Here is a 22,809-nt window from a genome sequence, read left to right on the forward strand (position 1 = left end):
ATTTCAGAATCTCCTTTCCAACGTAAGAAAAATGTAAGACCAACTTAAACTGCAGGTAAACTAGTAAGCGTAGGCTTCTGTTCTGAATAAAAAATAAAGTATTTGTGTGCAAAAAGTACAAAGAATACTAGTTCTTAGCTTCGCTTATGGACGTGTAGGAATTTTGCAGTGACCAAAAAATGTTTATCAAATTGTAACTTGCATTAATTAATAGATCAAAGGATTCCAGATTCTAGATTCCAGTTTAGAGCCTTGTTTATTCTTTTAAGCAACTTCAAGCTTTTCAAACTATGGAACTATCTTGGACACTTGTTGGCTGCTTTTCCTTCACTAAGCAGTCTAATTCTCATCTATTTAAAAAAAAAAACAAGAGGTTTTGTTAATAAAGTCATATTTGTTTACAATGCTAATTTCTATAACTTAGGCATAGGCCTTTAGATTAAAATATTTTTAGGAACAAATTGAGTCTGATCTTACCAAGACTCCATTTTCACCATATTCACTGTTTATTAAATAATTAAGCAGTACGAATTTTCTCATATTATTCTTACAAATTTAAAATGTGGCCTGGATTTCGTTATTACAGAGGATTTTGAAATCCTAAAGTTACATCCATAAAATGTATTTCATAAATAGATTTAGCAGCTACAAGGCAGCCAGTATAGTATATTAAAATATATAATCAATTACCTTGACTACAGGTGCATTTGTTTACTCTAAAGTTATTTCTTGTCATTTTTCGATCTCATTATTAATTCTTACTTTGTGTTGTCTTCTGTCCACTCACTGAAGCCAGATATATGGGTGAAAACAGTGGGCCTCTCATCTCATGGGACCAAAACTCACAACACCATGAACTGCCCACGATGCTTCACTTCCAGACGGCTTACACAGAAGCAGACCACCAGAGTCAACCTAATGAACACTGAGGGGCTGAAAGACGAGATTGTTTAGAGTGTGAATCAAGGAGCAGGGGGCACTAGAAGGAAGTAAGTGCAGAATCAGATTTTAAATGACATTTCCAGATAAGCATTAAAAGGGCATTTCAAATAGCTGGGTCATACAATGGCTTGATTCTTCATTGTTTTCATGCATGTGCTCCACCATCAAGTTGTCCAAGTACTGGCTGAAGTTTCAGAAGGGTTTTCTTTAAGGGCACAGTATGGCCTTACATTCTCAACCAAATCACCTTTGCAATTAACAACACACCATTAATATCCTCTTATACTCACTAATCACTGAATAGCAACTGGAACAAATGACAATAGATGCTTAATAAATCAGTCAACTCAGATGAACAAGTCTTTGTTTCTCTGACCTCTCTCACCACTCATCCTGTTATGTAACACATCTCCAGCAGGGATGACGGACAAGGGTTCGGGTAGACAAACCCGGCTGATCTCGCGTGTCATGGTAACCACTTTTTTAGCGAATCGCAGCAGGAAGATTGCTATGTGGTTAATAAAGTATTCAGAGTGGTTAATGGGGTGTTCTAGGAGTGTGTTGCTATGTGGTTGTTGAACCCTGTGTCCACAATTTTGTCACCGGAGGAGACACTGACAGTCAGTGTGTCTCCACTGATGCCAGCATGCCCTGCGTTCCAACCAGATCCTTTAGTCCACCACAACCAGAACCTCGAGAAAAAGAGAACACTTTTTATACTCCATGCACTCTAAAATCTTTAGTTGTTTCCGAAAGAAAAAGATTCTCCAGTCCAGCAATGCTGAGCAGATGTACTAATGAGGTCATAGACGTCTTTGGCTCTTTGCCAATCATGTTTTCAATCCAGGACAGATAGGCAGAGGAACAAGTGAAGAGGCTGGGCTTCTTGTCTTGACATACCAGGAGTCTACCTGAGTCACCCTAGAGTCACCCTACCACCCAGAGTTAAATATTGCTGAAGGTAAATACGGATTCATTCCAGGATGCATTATCGTAACTGCACAGCAGAGGGCGCAATCGCTCCAGAGAATTAAGAATATTAATACATTGTTTAATAGTTTACACAAAATACAAAATACACGAGATTTCGGCTTTATTTAAAAAATATATATACTTTTAGGTTTTATACTTTTTTTTACTCTCTAAAATAAATAAGTTATTTATTTATTAAAAAGACTTTAGAACAGACAGCTACTTTTAATGACCATAAGAAGTATTTAGTGTTTTTATGATATCTATCAGCTGCTGAAGCTAACAATCTAACTTCTGAAATTACCAGCCTTTGACCTTCTGATGTCAAGTACCCATAAAGAGGAAGTCCTCCCCAATAATTACATGGCTGGCAGAAAGCACCTCCATGTTTTTGGATTGGCTGACAAGTTCTCACAGATTCTTTCATCTATTTATATATGTACAGCATACTTACAGCAGTTTTGCAAAACCACCACAAATCATTATTAGGTCTATCAGTATTATTTAGTGGCTGGACAGCACAGAACTGTAACCTACCCTGTTTCATCTCCCCAATATCTCCCCCATAGCATTTTCCCCACCAGGCAGAACCTCCTCAAATGAAGGCAGGCAGGTGAAATCAATGTAGTTGTTGGGGGTCACCTCTCCATCCAGTCGCACCAGGGTGATGTCGAACTCCACAGATGGCACAGTTGGGTACTGGAAGCCCTCATGACGATAGATGCCAAGCACGTTAAAGCACTGCTCAGTCAGCTCAGAGAAGGTCAGGTTGTGTTTCCCAAGACACATCTTCCAGCGATGCAGCTCATCGGCATACCTGATAAAAGATCACACACACACACAAACACGTACATCAGGCTAGTTACTACCACAAAAACCCTGACAGGATAATCAATACCCAGAGACAAATCAGCTAAAAAACATATATATTTAAGCTGTATATGTGCGTGTATGTATGTATGTTTGTGTGTGTGTGTGTGTGTGTGTATTATAAATTAACCTTATGAAGCAATGAGCAGCTGTCAAGACTCAGTTCTTATGGATGAGAGTTTCTCCATGTGTATGACCGAATTTAAGCAAAGACTCAGAATCACGTCAAACCTTCAATTAAAAGGCTTTATTGTTTATAAATAATGCACGAGAATAACAATTGTTTTTTCTATTTCTTTCTTCTTTTTTTTGATCCAGCATGAGTTATGCATTATACATAATCTGTTTAATACTTAGGGTTAGAGGTTTGTTCAAATCCCTTGTCCTCAGTGAGAGTTCTATTAATATTGATGCTTCCCTTAGCAAACACAGATAATAATCATAATGATAATAGCAACAAGCTGAACTAATAACTGACCTCAAGCACACTGACCCCGGTAATATCCTTGTTCATTTCACATATCATTATGACAAACATTAAATTTCCTTTAATATGAGATAGCAGAAATCTCTTCGGGGAAAGGTGTGAGATTAGATGAAGGCTTAACTGTACCCGCATGGATACTTGCCATGGGAGTGAGCTTTGGCAGGATCTCCGTTCACTATGAGAGTGTAGACATCCGGAGGGATCGTGGGCTTCCTGCAGCTCTCAGACCAGTCTGTGAAAAAAAGGACTCGGCATTCAGGTGAAAGCTTTTATCTGTGGAGATTTCAGCTGTCAATTACCCTCGCTCCGAAAACCCAGAGAAAATAGACTAGTTTTCAATGGATATTTTGGTACTGCACTGTAAAATGTGAGCGGTGCCTGCAAAATTATCACCATGATGCCTAGCAACCATTGTAGGTGGTTTTCAGCTGTGGTGTAGTGGAGGGTAGAGGGCTTGATTGTAAAGTAATATATAATGTTCAGCAAATTGCAAATGCCTGATGCATCACAAAATTTAAAATGCATCATTACACAGCTCAATATACATAGTTGTATATCCAACCTGATCTGTATACATACAGTACACTCAAGGAAAGTGATGTACAGTATATACTATATAGCAAATCTCAACTGCCAGATTTTTTTTTTTTTGTCATAAATATGTAACTATATTATAACCCAGCTTTTTATATAAAGTTGGATATATTCACCTAGGGTGATATAGTATACTATATAGCAAACATCAACTGCTTGATTGCTTGTATCATTGAAAAATCTACCAGCTCTTGTCTGCTAAATGTAACTTGGCATAAAGATATTAAGATATAATAAATATTAACATCATTTTTATCTGTTAAGCTGCTTAGAAACAATGTTTACTGCAAAAAGTGCTATGCAAACACATTGACTTGACTGATTTGATGTGCAACGTCATCGGATTGTTAGCTCTTGATTTATATGAATTTGCTGAAACTTATGTTAAATGTTAAATTACAATAAATGTTTTTGGTCATAGTACCTATCTTGATGTCACCCCATGGGTTGGGCGGCACCGGAGGCTCAGTGGGGGTCCGTGAGGTGGAATCAGTAGTCCAGTGTGCATGAAAACCTTTCGCCCTCAATTAAAAAGTCAGCATAGAAACATAGAAGTTCATTTGTTGTGCTTTCGATGACGGCAAGCATTTTGGAGCCACAAAAGGGGCCTGTGAGAGAGTACATTTATTTGAATGTATTGCCTTCTATAGACCTTAAAAGCATGGAAGTCATACCATTTTAGTGGACAGTATTATATACATATGTCTGGTTTGAATGAATGAAGGTTATAAATATGTCACAGTTTTATCTGATTTAAAGAGCCTCATAAACATGCGCCCTTGAAAACACATTCAATAACATCCTTGCTCACCGTGTTTTTTTTGCTCCAGGTTGTGAACTGTAGTAGACTATCACGTTGTCATTGCACTGGCCGAAAAGGATGCCAGCCTCTTCCACGTCAAAATGAGTGAACACCAATTTTATGGTCTTCCCCTTGGGAACGTCTATGGTCCACAGACACATACACATGTTAGCTGGATAGTGTATGGGCCAGTTTTGAGACTTGATGATGCCTGTCTCCTTCTGTGAGAAACCTCCAGATCCCTGGATATCTGCAGGTTTGGTGCCTTCAGACTGAGTAACAAATATAAAATGTGACAGTTATAGGTAGAATTGTTCCATCCGAGCAAAAAGTCACAAAATTGTGTCTTGCCATTATAGCAGAAGTCAGCTGGTACATGGCATCTCAGGTTTTAGCCCCAGGTCCACGTCAAGCCACATGTCACCAGGGTCCAAAATTATCTTTTTGCCATACTTGCCCATCACATATGAATTGTGAAATTTTTCTAACTGGCCATGATACACTATTGTTTTTTGTTTTTTATAAATAATATATTTTTGTCCCAATTCTTTTTGGTTGGCTGCACAGGCAGAAGAAAACTGCAGGCAGCATTTACTGTGAGTCTAAGGAGAATATGTCACAGAGACAAGCTTTAACTGTGAGCACGTGCAATGCATGTTAATGCAGGCGTCAATCAGCATGACTACAGATGGTTTCCTCTCCTTTTTTATGGGTGTTGCATCTGGAGAGGAGGCAAATGTTTTTCATAAATCCAGGAATGTGTATATTTACTGTGAAATAAGGCTCTTTCAACTGCCACTGTGTCAGCCAGGACATTTATTTTAGTGATTTGACACTATTCCAGTTGTAGATGTGCAACCGATTTAGAATGAATTTTCTAAAATATTATTGAAATATGGTTCAAATTGGACGGTTGAATGATGTTGACTGTGCATTTACGACACTGTTTCCAGTTATTCTCCATTGCTATTCAACCTAATTACCTTGACTTCAACATATCCATAGGGGACACACACATACAAAAAGGGTGACACAGGAACTGCGGGGAAGCGAGCCGAAGGTAAGTGGTGTTGCTTGGTGGTGGGTTGCGTAGAGTGGACGGGGTTCCGGGGAAACACGGACATCCAACGCAGAAACACACAAGAAAGCAAAGCAAAGGTCACAAACATAAAACAACGCTCTCACGAACACAATACGCTAGACAAGCCAATATATAGGGATGAGTAATGAGTGACAGCTGTTGCTGATGACAATTAACGGAGACGCCCACAAACTAATCAGGGCTGAAGCGTAACACACAGACTTCACAAACAAAGTGCAAAACCCAGAGATCACGGCTTACCAACCGTGACAGTAACCCCCCCCCCCCCCCCCCCCCCTCTAAGAATGCCAGAATCCCAGAAGGACCTACCTGCTGATTGTAATCATCAATAAGGGAGTGATCCAGTTTGTCCCTAGCAGGTACCCAACTCCTCTCCTCCGGACCGTAACCTTCCCAGTCCACCAAGTACTAGAATCCTCGCCCCCTCCGTTTTGAGTCCAGAATACGATTAACCAAATAGATCGGTTCCCCATCTACGAGACGCGGCGGCGGGGGAACCGGGGTAGGCGGATTAATGTACACTGGAGGTAGTTTGAGGCGGACTGTCACCAGACTAATGATCTTGGTGATAGTAAACGGGCCAATGAATTTGGGAGCTAATTTGTTCGAAACGGAACGAAGAGGAATATTGTTCGTAGAAAGCCACACTTTTTGACCCACGACGTAAATGGGAGGCTTTGACCGGTGGCGATCGGCCTTGGCCTTAGTGCGCTCCCTCATCCGGAGCAGAGTCTCACGGGCTCTGGTCCAGGTGCGGTGGCACCTTTGGACAAATGCGTGAGCGGAGGGGACCGCGACTTCAGATTCCAGACTAGGAAAAGCTGGTGGCTGGTAACCTAAGCTGCACTGAAACGGAGAGAGGCCCCTGGCTGACACTGGTAACGAATTGTGAGCGTACTCCACCATAGAGAGAGTTGTTGGCTCCAGGAAGAAGGATTCTTGGAGACCAAACATTGCAACGTTCTCTCTAAATCTTGGTTGGCTCGCTCAGACTGCCTGTTAACAAAATTTGTTCCAAAATTTGGATATGAATTGGGATCCCCTGTCAGAAACCACGTCTACCGGGAGGCCATGTAACCGAAAGACGTGATCTAGGACAGTGACCGCTGTCTCCTTGGCTGTCGGTAATTTGGGCAAGGGAATGAAATGTGCCGCCTTCGAGAACCGGTCCACTACGGTCAAAACGACCGTCAATGCCATTAGAGGGCGGTAACAAAATCTAGTGCGATATGTGACCAGGGTCTCGAAGGGACAGACAGCGGTTGAAGAAGCCCATCAGGAGGCTGGTTAGATGACTTACCACTGGCGCAAACTGAGCAAGCCAAAACAAAATCGTGGATGTCACGAGCCATAAGGGGCCACCAGAATCGTTGCTTAACTAACCCCTTGGTCCGGCTTATTCCTGGATGACAAGCAACGTTAGAGCAGTGACCCCACTGAATAACTTTGGACCGTAACTCTTCTGGCACAAATAAACGATTCGTTGGGCAACCGGGCAGAGGCGTTACCCCTTCTGAGGCCATCTTGACCTTCGATTCGACCTCCCACACGAGTGCTGAGACGACTATTTTCTCAGGTAAAATACACTCGGGAGTCACCGGGGAGGCGGAGGGATCAAAAAGACGTGACAAAGAATCGGGTTTGACATTATTGGAACCCGGGCAGTACGAAAAAGTGCCCACCGAGCCTTCCTGGAATTGAGTCTTTTGGCAGATCTAATGTACTCTAAATTCTTGTGATCGGTCCAAACAATGAAAGGTACCCCTGAACCTTCCAACCAGTGACGCCACCCCTCTAAAGCTAATTTGACGGCCAACAATTCTCTGTTACCAATGTCATAATTGCGTTCAGCAGGATATAACCGATGAGAGAAAAACGCGCATTGATGTATCTTATCGTCCGAGGCAGCACGTTGGGAAAGAACTGCTCCTACCCCCACCTCTGATGCATCAACCTCCACCACGAACTGTCATGTGGGATCAGGGGCTACAAGGATGGGAGCCAAAACGAAGCGGCTCTTGAGGTTGGTAAATGCAGTTTCGGCTGCATCCGACCACATGAACGGAGTACTGGGGGAGGTCAAGGCCGTCATAGGTGAGACTAGTTGGCTGAAACGTCGATAGAAATTGGCGAACCCCAGAAACCGCTGTAGGGCCTTACGGGAATCTGGAGATGGCCAATCTATCACAGCCTTAACCTTGTCAGGATCCATACGTATTCCCTCGGACAAGACGATATACCCTAGGAAGGGGACAGACTGTGCATGGAATACGCATTTCTCCGCCTTGGCAAAAAGCCCATTCTCGAGTAATCTCTGGAGCACTCGTCTGACGTGTTGAACATGTTCCTGGAGAGATGAAGAAAAAATCAGTATGTCATCCAGGTAAACATATATAAACTGATCTACCATGTCTCTCAACACGTCATTAACGAGTGCCTGGAAAACCCCTGGCGAGTTGGAGAGCCCGAACGGCATCACCAAATATTCAAAGTGCCCTCTAGGGGTGTTAAAGGCAGTTTTCCATTCGTCCCCCTTCCTGATGCGGACCAAATGATAAGCGTTACGTAAATCCAATTTTGTGAATACGGATGCTCCCTGTCACCTCTCAAAAGCTGAAGACATCAATGATAACGGATAGGTGTTCTTTATCGTGATGTTGTTCAGCTCTCGGTAGTCAATACAAGGTCGCAAAGAACCATCCTTCTTACCACAAAAAGAATCCCACCCCCGCTGGAGAAGAGGAAGGGCAGATGAACCTCGATGCCAAGGAATCAGAAATGTATTCCTCCATCGCCTCCCTCTCCGGAATAGAAAGAGAGTAAAGCTTGCCTTTAGGCGGAGACTTACCTGGCACTAAATCTATAGCACAGTCGTAGGGACAATGCAGAAGAAGAGAAGCAGCACGGGACTTACTGAACACCTCCTTCAGGTCCAAGTACTCTGCGGGCACGTTTGATAACACCATGGTCTCTTTCTGAAAGACAGAAACAGGCACAACAGGACAAGCAGAAACCAGACAAGACTTATGACAACTTTCACTCCACAAGGTGACTGTGTTGGAACCCCAATCCACTCGTGGATTATGTTTGATTAACCAGGGGTGACCTAAAACAATGGGAGCTACAGGGGAGTCCATGATGTAAAAGGATATGGTTTCACTGTGGTTGCCTGAGGTGAGCAGAGTAATGGGTTCAGTGTAGTGGGTGACGTGTGGCAGTTCCTGGCCATTGAGTGCGGTGACATGGATGGGATGAGACACAGGAAGGACAGGAAGGTTCAAGTGACGTGCAAGGAGAGAGTCAATGAAATTACCTTCGGCCCCAGAGTCCAGAAGGGTTTGACAGTCGTGAGTGTGATTCTCCAACCGCAGTTTCACCGGAAGGAGAGTCGATGATGTGGTTGAGGACTTCCCGGCAGAGATCCCACCCGATAGTAGCCTCAAACTTACTACCAGGCTGGCTCTTTTACCGGGCATGAATAGTTGGAATGCTCCGAGCCACCGCAATATAAACATAGTCCTTGGGTCCTCCGCTGCTCTCTCTCCCTCCGGGAAAGCCGAGCTCTACCCACCTGCATGGGTTCGTGATCGTAGACTGGATCGACCATGTTTTGAGCGGCCCCTTTCCGGAGAGATGTAATGGCGTGTAAGACTGACTTGTCTACCCAGGTGGTTAATCCGAGCGTCCACCCGGAGTGCCAGGTCGATTAGGCCATTGAGCGTTGGGGGCAACTCGAGGAGGTAGATTTCCTTCTAAACACGGTCGGCCAGCCCATGCAGGAATCGATCCCACTGCGCCGCCTCGTTCCACTGGCACGCGGCCGCCAGGGTGCGGAACTGAATGGAATAGTCCGCCACTGATAATTTTCCTTGTTTGAGGTCCGAGAGCTGGTGAGCGGCCTCCCTGCCGGCCGCGGATCGATCGAAGACCCGTTTCATCTCTTCGGAGAAGGAGTGGAACGAGGCGCAACACAGATGTTGATTCTCCCACACCGCCGTCCCCCATAAGGCGGCCCTGCCACAGAGTAGGGTAAGAGCAAACGCAACCTTGGATTCCTCTGTCGCAAAATGCATGGAACATTTGTTAAGGAAAGTCTTGCAAAAGTTTGGCTCACCAGAGTAACTCTCTGGCGCCAGAAGTCGCAGCTCTGGCCGGAAGTGGTCCTGGGAGGTCTCCCGGGGGACGGGCGGCTCAGGCGTTGCGGTGGGCGCAGTGGGAGAGGTGAGTTGATGAATCTGCTGGGTGAGCTCGGACACCTGTGTCACCAGCGCTTGGATCACGCGTCCGGTGTTCACGATGCTCTCCTGCTGCTAATCCATGCGGTTGACGCTGTGGTGAATGAACTCAGACAGTGAAGTGGTGCTCGCTGCTTCCATGTCTGGTGAGAGCGTTCTGTAATGACTGGGGTGAAGGAGTGGCAAGAAGCAAGTGCGAGGTTAATGTAATTTAATGAGAACAATGAAACATTACAATACAGGGACACAAATAACGCTGGGAGGAATGCATAGTCCAAGATGGTGGTGATGAATGACGAATCCGGAAGGCGGAGGTCAATTGGCAGCAGGAGAGGGTGACACAGGAACTGCGGGGAAGCGAGCCAAAGGTAAGTGATGTTGCTCGGTGGTGGGTTGCGTAGAGTGGACGGTGTTCCGGGGGAAACACAGTCATCCAACGCAGAAACACACAAGAAAGCAAAGCAAAGGTCACAAACATAAAACAACGCTCTCACGAACACAAGACGCTAGACAAGCCAATATATAGGGATGAGTAATGAGTGACAGCTGTTGCTGATGACAATTAACGGAGACGCGCACAAACTAATCAGTGCTGACACGTAACACACAGACTTCACCCACAAAACCCAGAGATCATGGTTTACCAACCGTGACTAGGGTGACCACCCGTCCCGCGTAGCGCTTGCGCGCACAGCATTTGAAGCCCAATTCATGCGTCCCACAAATTGAGACTGTGTCACGCATAATCAATGCTTGCTCAAAAAAAGTTGGTATCTCTATATCTTCGAGCCCCAGGCAGCCAAACGAACATTACTTGACAGTTCAGAACACCACTGTTGCCACACCCACCCCGCAGTTGAATTGCTGACTAGGTTGTTGTCAACTTTTTCGTTGTTGTCATGACAGCGCACGCATGTGCATACCAGACACACTGGGAAGGAACTTTTAGATGCATGCTTTCCAATTCGAAAAATGGAGTGAAAAAAAAAAGTGAGTCACCGCCATCATCAATTAAAAAAGAGAAGGTGTGTCCTGTTTCAAACAGTTTTTTTTTCATGTGCCTGCCTTTACTAACATGCAAGTTCACCATCCTTTCTCCCCCTTCTCGTTCCGTGAACCTCTGGAGTTGTGAGTTTAGACTTTTTTTTAACTGTTCCTGTGGTGTTGAGCAACTACAATTCATTTTAATCCTATAATTTTTTATTATAATTTATTCAAAGTGAATAAATTGTAATGAAAAATAAATAAAATAGCTAAAGTAAATCGTAAGTGGAAGTGCATCTGTCAATTCTGTCATGAGCATACATCAGCAATTACACATGTTTAGGGGAATAGGGCATTATTAATATACCATGTAAGGTGGTATGTGCTAGAAATGGGTAAACCACTATCAGTGAGTCTGCCCATGGGGTGGGGGCACCGCTGCGCAAGGCAGTGTCCCACATTGTCCCTCAGAAACATACCCCTTGTCCCCCCTTGGGCTTATTAGCAGGTGGTCACCCTAACCGTGACACAAACCCACAGTGTGTGCCTGAGAGAAAGAGATAAAAGAGAAAGTTTCTTCAGCACTCTCCTGGCCCAAAGTCAGAACATTGACATTGCTAGTATTGCAGCATTTGTACTCAAGGCAACCTGCAGTACAGTCAAAGTTGCTTGCATCATCAAGACATCAACAGTTGTAATTTAGTTTTATAAGACACTCACCCCTTCTGGCAATTTTTTGGTACTGTACATTAAAGGGGTCTTTTATGGAAGTCATTTTGCACAGCAAATGCTTTGATAAATTAGAATTCTGAAATAAAAATGGGAAATTATGAGATACACAATTTTGACTTTTTTATCTCATAATTCAACCTTTTTGTCTTTTTATTTCATAATACTTTCAATATCATAAATATAACTGATTGAATTCATAAATGGATTATGGAAGTCAGTTTGCACAACATAAGACAAAATGCTTTGGTAAATTATAATCATGAGATAAAAAGTGGAAGTTATGAGATACTACATTCAAATTATGACATGCATCATTATTATGAGTTAAAAAAGTCAAAATTATGGTACAAATTGAAATTATTAGACAAAGTCATAATTTAGACAAGCAATTATGACAAATTTATCATGTCATAATTGACTTTTTGTCACAATTATGACTTTTTATCTCATTATTCAACTTTTTGTCTTTTTATCTCATAATAATTGCAAAAAACATGTAATTTAATAGCATAAACGTTTTTTATGTCATAATTAAAAAAAATCAATTTACTTTTTAACTCATTATCTAAACTTTTATGTCATAATAATGATACGGTATCTAAAAATGTTGACATTTTATGTCATATATATATATATATATATATATATATATATATATATATATATATATATATATATATGACATTTTATGTAATCTCTTGGATACACCATTTTACCAAGACAATATCAATATGTGTGAAATGATCATCTCAGATTTTACAGTTATAGCATAATTGTTTGAATCAGTTTGAGATTCACTTGAAATTATTTGAGCGCTCACTTGATAGAAATCCATCTCATCGTTCGTCAGCATCGCAATTTTATTTTTTTATTTAAACACCTGCATGTGAAACTGATGAATGACTCTGTACTGCAAATAAACACTTCTAGAGGGATTTTCATAATTAAAGTTGTTGAGTCTGAGATGAATCCTGGATATTCAGAATTAACAACGGGTTAATGTTTGCATTTTCATATATGAGATGTCGGTGTTGTTGTTGATAATGTAGATTTGTTTCATTAGTAATTAACAATGGAGACTTTGCTTTTGAACCATTTCAGTTGAAGATAATGAATATTTCATGTGTCAAATGCCGTCTAATTTTGTAAGAAAAATTCAAACTTGTGGCATGGTCATTGCAAGTCATTAGAACTATTAAGATGTGAATTCCAAACACTATATAGCTCAGGTTAACATTGTTTTTTATGCATTTCTGTTTGTACTATTCGTCTCTTCAGGGTAACACAGGCTGTCAGAACGACCACTAACACACTGCTTCTTCTTGACAGCCAGGATAAAGAAAGTGATGTGAAGAACACAAACACTTGCAAGTGGCAAGTAAGAACACAATGTTGAGACAAATAAGCCCTACAACTCATGATCGCAGGTGGACCAAGAATAAACTTGTTTTCATTAATTGCATTTCAATGGTTTCATGGCAATTCTGTTCCTTTGACTTGGATATTTTTTAAATAATGTACTGGTTGCTCTTTTACATGCATTTCTTAAATTTCCAACAGTTTTTTTTTTCATATAAATCTGATTTATAACTTCAAATGACTTGAAACATAGTTTCTTGTAACATATTTATACTTTTAAACATTTGAAATTCCCCATTCATTAAAATTACAAGGAAAAGAGCGATTAACCTTTTTTGTCCCATGAAAGAATGTAAGTCAGATGACTTTGAATTGACATGAGGTGACTTTTTTGGTATGCACTATTTTTACACGTTCACTGCAACACTTGTCCTTTTTGTCCTTTCTTGTAGTTCAAACATCCCGAACTCTTGGTCTTTTCCCTCACACTTTTTCTACCATTCTTCCTCAACCTGCAATGGGACTTACTGACAGTATCTGGCATGCAGTGCTTGAAAAGCTGCTGCAGATAAGCGTATCTACTGCTCACAGCTCCGTTTGATGTTCAGTAATAAGGAGCCGTAATTTATAGTGCGCCTGCCTGCTGGCTCATGCCTCTCTGAGACTGATGATAATCAGTTTTTACAGCCTCTTTGTGTGAGGGATAAGAGAGAGCGATGAGAACGCCAGCTACTCTTGCGCCAGCGGTGCTATTTAGTGTTAGTTAATGTGCCCCAAAACAGAGTCGAAGGTCGTCTCTGAGAGCCAGGCCACGTTCTGGCACAGTGCTATGCCGGCTTGACACATTTCATCTAATTAAATTACTGGAGGATGTGTCACATATAAATAGGACAAGTCTGTTCAAATATTAAGCCCAGTTTCAATAATTCAGTTTCGGGCAATTGTGAATCGAGGTGATTTTTGGATTTAAATAACATTGTTAAGAGCAGACTACAGATTACAGACAAGATCTGAGAGAAGTACCTTTTAAAACTCACTGCCCTGAGACTTGGGCCTTGTGTTTGCAAGTTTGCAAGTTTGCAAGCACCATTTATTAATCATAAAGAAATACACTGAATAAAAGTTTACTTCGAAACCATTTTAACCCAAAAATGGGAAGTAAAATTACATTTAAAATGAAAGTTTGGAGTTGACAGACTGAAATAGTATTTTGGAGTAATCTCATATGAAACTTTCTACCTTTGTCTTTTCAGAGTCGTGTCTTACCCAGTGACTGCTGACTGTCAGTGATGGTGAGTTTATCCTGGCCTGCTTCACCCATGATGGCCAGATCAGTGATGTACAGTTTGACAAAAAAGCCCTCATCCACTGTGATGTCCCAAGAGCACCTCAAGCTTGCAGGATAAGCCTGAGGATAGTTTTTAGAGTTTATATGACCTTTACGTCCGAACAGCTTCCCAGGGGACCCACAAAGTCTGAACAGAGAGTGAGTGTTATTGTCGGAACAATAATGCGCAAAAGAAATTCATCAGACCTTGCAGTGCGTAAATATCATCTCTCTTCACTTAGGGTAGAAAGCATGTCATCCACAATGATGGCACTGCAGAATGTGCCTGTTAACAAAGTAGATTTAATTGATTTTGTTCAAGTGTTGCACTAAATTATATTCTCCATGGAATCTCCTCCAACACTCCAATTCACACAGAAAAGGAAAAACACAGAAAAGAGCTCTTTAAATCCCTCAACTGCTTCTCCTAGACAAAAAACTAATTCAATAATGAGTAAATGGAGACTTATTCTTAAGTCTCCAGCTTCGCAAATATTTCTCCTGGGGAAAAATACCCCATTAGATCCTCAGCAATGTCTCAAACTGTGCCAATATATCCAAGTCTTTAACAAAAAGTCTGAGATTTTTATTGAAAACCCTAACAATTCATATTAAATTAATCCAAAGTAGATACAGGTATTGATTTACTTGATTAAAATGAACTTTGAACTTGTGGTGTAAGATAAAATAATTGTTATTCCTGTCAGTGGAAAATAATTAGACTGCATTAGGTTCAGTGAACAACAGCCTTGTACTTTAATATGATCAGGTATGTGGTGCATTTATTCAGTGTGATTATACTTACCTTCTAGTGCAGGTGTTTGGCTCTGAACAGATGTGGCAATTGTTGGTCCAGTGGTTGTGGTCTTAGTGGAGGTTGTTGGAGTTGTTGTAACTGGTGGGGCACTAGCTGCGGTGTAGGTGGCACTGAAGCCTTTAGCAGTCCAACTCGAATCAGACTTGAAACAAACCACATTACCACTGCCACTAGACAACACCTGAGGTGGGAGACTGGTTACACAGAAAATAAGATTTATATTATTTTGGCAGATAAATATGAGTGCACAGATGTTTCAGCTTGGATCAAAGACAAGCTTTTGGATTCAATCATTCAGTTGGGCGGCACCATCTGAAGCACCGTCATACACATCCACAAAGTCACCACATGATTCTGGGACAAGGTTAAATGCTGTGAGTGTTAGCCAGACCTTTTCCCCATCAGGTACATGAATCATCCACTAGGCGACCCATGCAAATTAAAAATATTACTTAATTTATCATTAATCCTCACCTTTGAATATCTAGAATACAGTGCATTTAAACTGCTGTTTTTAGCATTTTGATTTTGCACAATGCATAGACTGATCTAAATGCAATTTTGGTATCCTGACAGTGCTAGTAATTGAAATTGTGCTTTCTCATGCATCTTTAGTTAGATTCAAGTCAAGGCTGGAAGGCTGGCTGTAGATTAGCTGATGTGGGTAAATATCCTGCCAGATGGAGCCACGCGTTGAGGAAGCTTCCAGCAATCTGACTTCCAGAATCAAAGCCCCTCATGTCAAAACTGATCATCAAATCCTCCTCACAAATGCCACAGTTTCCTATGTATGTGCAATCTGAGTGTCACTGGAGTCATTATTGAAGTCATAAACAATTTGTCGAAAAATATGATGGAACTATATATTTGTGAAGTTTTCATGTCCGCAGCACAAATAATCACTAACTGTAAGTATGAGCAATAGTAATCATGATGCTTGTAATTAGTGTCTTTAAAAACGGAGGGATTTCCTTTTATGCAAGAGTCAAATATCTTCCTTTTATTCATTTTGTGAAGGTTATGCATAAGTAAGGCAGTAGAAATTGAACAAAGTGTTCAGAACGATCAGATCGTGGTAGGAAATGGACAAAGACACAGACTCCAGAGAACAAACTGGAAAATAACAGATTGTGATTAATCAAGAGCAGGTGTAGAGGTCCTATTGATCATTGGAAGCACCTGGTAGAGCACGCTGTTCTCATAGTTTTGTGCAGGAAAGCCAGGGGTCAACAGCTCCCCATGGTCACCTTGAAGAACGCCACTAGCCCCAACTATTTCTAGAAGCATGGGAACGAGAGAGATTTTGCTGCAAAGAGAGACACCAAAAGGGTATTCTGACAGCCCCCCCCCCTCCTAATACACCCCAGTTATGCACACACACACACACTAACGTGCAGCATCTCTTTCTAGGTCAGCTGCAGCGAGACACATATAACAGCCTCTCAGTATCTGGCAGAGTAAAAATACAGTCACCAAATGATGATATGAAAGGCGCAGCAGACGTGTTTTGTTAAATCTCAAATGTTCTTCCACTGTGTTAATTATACTGTTATGTAAGTAAGTCTTTATGCATCTCTCATTGTCTTTGCCTGACGTTGTCTCAGGGGCCACAGCATGGTACAGGGCTTTGAATTCCTTCTCTGTGTACCTGTCGTTGGTGTCAATATACACAAAAATTCTGTTTCCTAAGGACACTATTGGTTTAGGCACAGAATTGCAACAGTACTTTCCTGCAGAAGAAACAAATATGATGCTTATTGTTGGACCATTATGATTATTTTGCATTATTTTGACATTTATTAAACATTTTGTAATGGAAATTAAGCCTGTATTCCCACTAAATTTTCCTTACTGTAATTAGAAAAAAGTAATCAAAATATGATATAAAGTGTATATCTATCTATCTATATATCTGTCTATCCGTCTATCTATCTATGTACATATAGATATAAAACAAACAAAAGTAAATAAATGTTGGTAATACTTTTTACTGTGTCCTTGTTACATAATTACATGCAATAACCCTAAACCAAGTACAGGATAATTCATATTACTCAGTACTTACATGTATAATTACACTGTGACAAGAACTCTGTAAAATAAAGTGTAACCTAAATGGTCTTAAAATTAAATACTGTCTAATTGTAATTTATTAATATTACACTATAAGCCATAAAAATGACACCATCTGTCCATGTTGCCATCAGCTTTTATCAAATGACTGAATTTGAAACACTGATTTGGATTAAACACAGCCTTTGACGTCAACAACAAAGATTTTCTCTTACGTTTTCTCATGTTTCTATTTTGGTATCCTAACTATGTAATATTATATAGTTATCTGATTTGATTGCATTAATTACTTTTCCAGTTTTGGGTTGTGACCCCATCAACGCATAATCGCTGGAAAATACAGCGCTTTTGGTATGGTGGCAAATTCAGTGTTGATGTGGGCCCTCTCATTCAAACTGAAAATTTGTCAGGACATGCTCAGCATAAGCAATGGCTCAGCGGCCAAAAAATGGTGACCGGTAACATTCAGTCAGTCTGTCAGAAGTTAATTGCTTCATGCCCTCTGGAATAAATGCCGGCAGATCGCTTCTGCGCTCATGGTAATTAACTTACAGTGATTTTTTCCACTGTCTCTCTGCAGGGAAGATAATGGTTTTGCCAAAATGATGACCAGCCACAACACAAGGCTCACCAATGGTGCCCAGTTCATCCTTGAGCGTGACAAAGTTGGCCTCACTTGTGTTGGAGTCCTGTATATATAGAATTTTTCAAAACAGAGATGGATCACCTTGAAGAGGAAACCAAGAGACCTAATTTTGCTGTTTTCTGCTTTCCAGAAATAAGGTACGAATTGTGTTACATTATTTTGTAATGTACTGTGTAATGTATCTCATACCTTGAAAATCTAATGCAAAATCAGACAGCACATATAACATATTGCCAATTAAGCACTTTGTACTAACACTTGAAAAACTACAAATATGATATTGTTTATAAGAGTTTGAATCCCTATGTGGATCCCTATGTGTGGAAGGTGCTTTCCTGAACCAAAGCAGGTCATTTAAACCTTATGTCCTAATGAGCAGAGAGCTGAGATAAGTGTCATCTGGTACCTTATTGGCTTCTACAGTACTATGATGTGCCAACTGCAGCTCACGCCATTGTCGTAGCTGCTGGGGTAATTCCCACTGGAGAATTCCCCTGAGGAAGCCATCAGCTCCTGCAGACTCCCACATCTAGTATCGATCTCATCCTTTGCGGACAGAGACAGAGCGAGAAATAGAATTTGACATCGCCCGTGTAAACAGATTGATTACATTTCCTCTGCAGCACCCCGCAGGTGAAGCTATTTCATGGATACAGCCTCGTGGAACATAATGCAGGTTTAGTCTGGTAACTGAATTTGAAAGGAAAGGAAAATGAGTGTGTACCAAAATGTGTGTGCATATATAATGCACCGCATTCATAATTAGAGATGCAAAAAATAATCTTAAGCTTAATGATTATGTGAAGTTTAAAGTGAAAGTTTAGGTGTTATTTCACTCACAAGAACATTTTTCATTATTGTGCACCAGAGTGAAAAAGTACTTCTGGAAGTAGAAAGTGATTACCGGAAGTTTCTAAGAGCTATTTTTGAGAGTATTATACAGCTTAACTACGTAATTTACATGTATACGCAGCTTTCCAGTGCTTTCTTAGGAGAAAAGTGCTGCATTGTATGCACTGAATGACACAGATTTCACAATGGTGTTGTTCCAGTGAGGCTGATTCAACCAAATGTATAGTCATTTTGCGCTGAGAAGTAATTTAAAGTTTTATCAATAACCTCAATCATTCAAAAGCAACTTTACAGTTTATAATTAACACCAGCAGCATCAGAAGGCAAAAGGAAGTCATTTGGGTTTTGGATTTAATATATAGCAATTTAATGTCAAGCAGCAGAGATTCATTATTGACTAGTTGTTTGCCAAGAAAATGACTTTGTGGCATTGATCAAGTCTATTGATTTGCCATTATGGGCCTGTAGAATCATAAATAATTACACATTTTCTATTGTTTTATTTAGTACCACTGAGATGCTTTATCTACATTTATATCTGAGAGGAAGTCAGAGCTAAGTGAATGTGCAAAACTAATTATTTTGAAATATATCTGGATTTGGAGCAACAATAACTCACCTTTTGGACTTGAGTTGTTCCTTTCAATGACAAAGACAACAATTTTTCCAATAGTGACTGCAGTCAGGGCTACAAATAGGAAGATCAAGCTCTTATCTAATCTTGTCAGATATTTCCTGGACGTCATCTGTTCTGATGTTCCTCAGGGTTCTTCGGTGAGAAGCAGATAAATGAGGTCTTCAGCAAAAAGCTGACTGAGTAACGTTTGTCCTCGCAGATGGTCTAATATTTATAACGATGCGTTGACATTTGTAGAGCTGTACTTAACTCTCGAATGTATTTGCTGTGCGACTCTACAAATGCAATTTCTGCAAGTATCTCTTTAATACATTTTACAGCATATGTGACAGGCGAGGTTGTAAATTTAGGAACCGTACTGGTTTTATCTATAGGAAGTCTTATCGAAGTCTTAAGTGAAACTAGTGATTACAGTCTCAAATAATGAACAACATAAGAAGGATCTTGGTTGTAGACCACTTGTAGACTTTGTTTAGTAATACTGTTGATTGTTGACTGTTATTAATTACAGTTTTGGACTGTCACTGTATGAAATATTCTTCAAAATAGCCTCTTTGTGCTCGACGAAAGAAAAAAAAAATATTTTGGAATGACATGAAGTTCATTTTTTGCTAAAACTATCCCTTTAAGGCTTTCCCACATGTCTGGACACAATACTTCGTACAAATACCTGGATCTGTCGGGTCTAAAAATAAACATTCGAAGGGCAAGCAATTGACTGAACACTTTGTATTTGGGAAGAAATATTAAACAGATATGAAAAAAGAACAGTTTGCTGTGCCGCACATATTGTTAAGGCGTATTTTCTCAGGTATTGAATTGCGCAAATGAAAGAGGGTCTTTTTAAAGAGCCCCTTTCATTGAAGCAGCCCATATATGCTCAGTCGCTCAACCAGAGGTTTGTTCTGAAGGAGCCTTTGGAAGCCAGTGTCACTATCTGACTCGCTCTTTAAAGAGTGTCTGAGGTTCTTTCTGGAATTCTGGAGAGAAAATAAGTTCTGCAGCGAGTGGCACTTGTGAAAACTGTGTTTTGCTCTCATAAATACCAGGAATGAACTGTTATCAAAAAAATTACTGTGTAACATTCTCGCCATATGAGAGATGTTATCTCTCTGAACTATTTTTGATTAATTTCAGTTTTTTCTCCATGTTCTGGATTTGTTGGTCCAGCACATCCCATAGATGCTCAGTCAGAAAGTCAGGGGACTTTGGAGTCCTAGGCAACACCTTGAACTCTTTCCTCAAACCATTCCTGAACAACATTTGCAGTTTGGCAATGTCCATTATCCTGCTGAAAATGGCCACTGCCATCAAGGAATACCACATGCACCCTTCCATCCACCTGATCTAAAAGAAAACAAAGGATCTAAGGATTAATTAAACCAGACAGCCTTCTTGCATTGCACCGTGGTCTAGTTCTGAAGTTCACATGCCCATTGTAGGTCTGCAGCTACACAGCTCTGGCAAACTGCAATGCACAGTGTGTTCTGACACCGTTCTATCATGACAGCCAGCATTAAGTTTTTCAGCAATTTGAGCAACAGTATGTCTTCCTTGAACCAATTTTGGTCAGTATAACCACTGCATACTGGGAACACCACACAATACATGCCATTTTGGAGATGCTCTGAACCAGTCATCTAGCCCTTGTTTAAACTACTCATTGGCCATTTGTCCTGTTTCCTAAACTGCCTAGCTGATCCCACCCATTGATAGGTGCCATTGTAACAATATCGATGTTATTCACTTCATCTGTCAGTGTTGTGGCTGATCAGTATTATATGTAATATTATTTCAGTATCCGTAGAGAGGTGTATGGGGTACAATGTACAGTCACTGACACCTGGCTGGTTCAGACCGTCTGAGCTGAGGCTATAAGTGAAGAGTGCCATATTGTCAGGATTTAATTAGGACGAGGAGGAGAGTGAAGAGAAGGCGGTATCACAGCGTGAGATCAGTTTCGTGTAGAAGATGATGGTCTTTCACCCTGCAGCTATTTAACATCTAATATGAGCTGATAAGGAGACTGAATATTCTCAAAGTACCGCTCACAAATTGTAGCTAAAAGGAAGTGACAGGGCTGTCACCACAAAACCAGAATGCCCATGTATCTAGAATAAAGACTGTAACTTATTTATTAATGCAGCATGTTTTTAATATTCAATACATTTTAAGGGATTATTCTCACAATGTGAAATCATCCATGCACTAAATTGTGATTATGCTACATCTATTTATAGTAAATAAATAAATAATACAAATGAATTGTGTGTATGTATTTTAGTAGTCCAAGACTTTTGAATCTCACAATAAATAGATAGTATATCTAGGTATAAAAGGTATAAATAGAAGGTATAAAATTAAATGTACTATGACTATAATTAGAATTAAATATTTTATACATATTTACCATTTGAATTAAAAGGCATTCTAAATAAAGCTTAATTGTTTTGTGCAATTATGAAAATAAGCTCAAAGGGATTCAGACATTAAATGTGATTAGCTATTGTTCATGCTTGGTTAATTTTATGTTAGATCAAATTAGATTAAATTATTCATACAGCAGAAACATGTTTTATGTGATGTGCCTATAATGTTTTATAATAAACGTAATGTGTCATAAAGTTGAACTGTGTTCATGCAAAGTGCTGTATACATTCAGTATAGACCAAATGAGAAGGAGGGTTCAGTAGTAGAAGGACAAAAAGAGTAAATCAAGGTGTGTGTGTGTGTGTGTGTGTGTGTGTGTGTGTGTGTGTGTGTGTGTGTGTGTGTGTGTGTGTGTGTGTGCGTGTTGCATGAACATATGTAGGGCAAATATTCCGTGGGGAGCACAGCCGTGAGAGGAAGCACTGGAGCTCTTCCAATTATTTAATGCAGCAGCAGCAGCAGGTAAACAAAAGGGAGCTGTGATGGAGACGGCAGCTGATGCAAAACTGATCAGACAACCGGGGAGAAGCTCTGATGTAATCTCCTGCTGCTGCTGTCTCCAAAGAGAGCTTTATACAGTGATGCAGGGAATAGACTACGATATGTACTGTTAATGCATGAGAACTTGCTGGGTTTGCAGTTACCAGAACTGCAGTAAATGAGGCATTGCCTTTGGTTGCAGACAGTACAACCTGAAACTATGTAGATTCCAGATGACCTAATAAATGTATGGTTTTGAATGATTTTATACATCTATTTTGTACACACATCAAATGAATACAAAACATTATCTATTTCATTCATGATTACAAAAAAAATAAAATTCATTAATACATACAGTAACTGACAGTTTCTTTAACACAACAACACAAATAGTAATTCCTATTTTACCTTCATCATTACATAGCACATCATCCTTACTACTCATATTTAAGTGCTTAATTAATA

At 40.4% G+C, this 22,809-nt stretch overlaps 1 protein-coding gene and 1 pseudogene across 1 annotated transcript in view; one reads left to right on the forward strand and one right to left on the reverse strand.

The window, feature by feature from the left end:
* The window catches only part of LOC132142722 (BTB/POZ domain-containing protein 3-like), a 285,051-nt gene that overhangs the window by 55,245 nt on the left and 206,997 nt on the right, over positions 1-22,809 (forward strand). The window lies entirely within an intron of this gene.
* Positions 1,564-19,540, reverse strand: LOC132141705 (cubilin-like; annotated as a pseudogene).

Source organism: Carassius carassius, chromosome 6, assembly GCF_963082965.1.
Source record: "Carassius carassius chromosome 6, fCarCar2.1, whole genome shotgun sequence".
Lineage (NCBI taxonomy): Eukaryota > Metazoa > Chordata > Actinopteri > Cypriniformes > Cyprinidae > Carassius > Carassius carassius.